The 2,792-nt window shown below is 31.3% G+C and overlaps 1 long non-coding RNA gene across 1 annotated transcript; it reads left to right on the top strand.

The window, feature by feature from the left end:
- The first annotated feature begins 498 nt into the window (after positions 1–498).
- LOC122818547 (uncharacterized) lies at positions 499–1,416 on the top strand. Its single transcript, XR_006368048.2, has 4 exons — positions 499–614; positions 674–849; positions 924–1,163; positions 1,234–1,416. It is a non-coding gene; the product is annotated as an uncharacterized LOC122818547 (long non-coding RNA).
- The last annotated feature ends 1,376 nt before the right edge of the window (positions 1,417–2,792 follow it).

The raw sequence follows: 2,792 nt of genomic DNA, 5'->3' as shown, positions 1-2,792 counted from the left end.
AATTTTATCAAAAGATACAGCTGTCAATTAGACTTCAAGCAGACTACTACTAGACTACGAAGTAGTAAAAACGGACTTAGAAACCAGACAGAAAATTGTATTATTCGAACTTGCAAAAAACTTCCCGCCTTAATTCAATGAACAACTCATAGTATTATGCACCCAGTATAGTGATGTATTCGGACTAGAAACCGAATTAATCACTACCAATAATTTTTATAAACAAAAGCTAAGATTAACTGATAATGAACCCTTATATATAAAAAATTGAAGAAATCATCATAGTCAACAAGACGAAATTTAAAAAGAAGTCCAAAAACTCATCAATGATAAAATAGTGGAACCCTCTGTATCACCTTATAATAGCCCACTTTTGTTAGTACCAAAAAAGTTACTTCCAAATTCGGAAAATAAAAAATGGCGATTAGTAATTAACTATCTTCAAATTAATAAAAAACTCTTGTCTGATAAATTTCCCCTCCCTAGAATCGCTGATTTTTTAGATCAAATAGGTAGAGCAAAATATTTCTCATGCCCCGACTTAGAGTCAGGTTTTCATCAAATTGAACTGGAAAAAAGTTCACGGGATATAACATCCTTTTCAACAAATAATGGTTCGTATCGCTTCACGCAATTACCATTCGGTTTAAAATAAGCGCCAAACTCTTTTCAGAGAATGGATGCTAGAAAATACGCTTGTGAAGCAGTCCTAATTCAAAACAAAAATTGACTACAGCTTCCAGTTGCATACGCATCAAGATCCTTTACGAAAGGTGAAAGCAACAAGAGCAATACAGAACAAGAATTAGCAGCTATTTATTGGGCAATAACACACTTCAGACCATACGAGTATAATTTTGACGCACCGAAAACGTGTGCAAATACTTTTGACAACTGATAAGCTTTTTTTCTTTTTCTTTTAGCTTTGTCCTATGAACCGCTATTTTTCGCATTTCTTTTTTTGTCGCTTAAGCATAGATCAAGCTACGCTATAATATTTATTTCAGTTAAATTGTACAACAACAACAAGAATAACAACTAAAAGAAGTTGGGATGTGCAAATAATTGTGTGTTGTGAAAATAATTTTGACTATGGTTGTATTTATAGTAGACACTTCACTGTCAAAACAGACCACAGAGCACTTACATACTTATTTTCAATGGTAAATCCCAGTTCCAAAATATACAAAACCATAAAAATGTTCAATTAAATTTGAAATTGCCATTTTGCAGAATTGAAATTCTGACCGAAACCGATGTTTACGTTAGCGGACTTGGGGCCCCCTTTTTGGGGCTCTGGTGTTTACAATATCGGCTTGGATGTTTACAGAATCTGTTTGGAGCGGAGAGTGTGAAACTGATCTGGGTAGGAATTGAATGGAGGCTTTGTTTAAAGAATAAAAAAAAGCTCTTGGTTCAAAATCATCAATTTTATTTTGAACTGTTATGAAATCATCATGATCTGGTGTTCCTGCTATCCATTTCCAGATTGTGCCTAATTCAATAATGCCTCTTTTTGACCTAGTGGGTATCATTTGAGAAATAAGTATTTTAATAATTTTTAAATCGTTTGATATTTCCCATTGTGAATTCTAAACGTTATGGCTGTTTAAAAATTCTGTTTCAAGAGTAAAAATATCTTCATAAAAACTTAAATTAGTTATATGAAATAAATCCGCGTATGATTCATAAATGAGGACTTCTTTGGTATCCTTGTAAAGAAAGAAATCATGGTTTGGGTAAACCATAATTTCAGATTTGGTTGAAGCTACCAGCAATAATAAGTACATTGTTGAATTCATTATATGGAATTTAAGATAAGTAAATTTGTTTAAAATTTAATATTATCTTTATGAATCGTATGGTTTCTGTTATTAATAATAACTTTATTAGGATGATTTTCCTTAACTACCTTTTTTTATACCTTATTTCTTTCCCGTGTTTCTTTTCGTAAATGACTTTTCTTTTCTGTCTTTATTATGCAAATGTAACATTTTATCCTGTGCTTGCTTTAAGAATTGGGGAGTTTTATCGTGTTTGATTTTATTAAATAATACGATCTATCATACGGTCGTTGATTGGTTATAGAGTGAATTAATAAGTTGTATTTCTGTGCTGCTCTAATTACTATTTCGGAATAATCAACTAAGTTAAGTTTTTCTCTAATGCAACGTACAATTTCTGTTAACGTAGAGTGTGCCCTTTCAATTAGTCTGTTGAAAGTACTATGTCGAGGATCTTCATAAAATAAAGATATCCCATTTCTTTGTGTAAAAGATTTAAATTGGGATGAAGAAAAATTTGGTTCGTTGTCTATCATGAAACTCTGAAACTCTGTTTTCTATATTTAATTTATTTGGAATTCCTTTAACGACTAAAAATTTTAAATATGAATCTATACAAGTGATGAATATAAGATTTTGGGCGTAATAAATGTCAATATGTAAACGTTCACCTTCTCTATCCGTAATAGGTGCTTGACCGATAGGAATTCGCACTGGATGTCTGTTATATTTGTTCTGACTGCAGATTATGCAATTCTTAACAAACTCCTTTAGTTTTTGATATAAGTTAGGCCAATAATATAGCCGGTTAATTTGCTTAAAATTTTCATCAAGCACTCTGTGTGCTCGACAATGCGTTTCTGTTATTATAAGCGATCTGTCTTCAGCGTTTTCTACGTCTTGGACAAATATTCTAGTAAATAAAAATTTATTTATAAAATTATCCTTAAGTGGTTTTTGAATTATATAAAGGTCTTCTAAGGTACAATGAATTCCAATTGTTATATT

The sequence above is a fragment of the Drosophila biarmipes genome, unplaced genomic scaffold (assembly GCF_025231255.1).
Source record: "Drosophila biarmipes strain raj3 unplaced genomic scaffold, RU_DBia_V1.1 ptg000017l, whole genome shotgun sequence".
Lineage (NCBI taxonomy): Eukaryota > Metazoa > Arthropoda > Insecta > Diptera > Drosophilidae > Drosophila > Drosophila biarmipes.
Note: the sequence above shows the minus strand (reverse complement) of the source record. Positions and strands in the feature narration are given on the sequence as shown.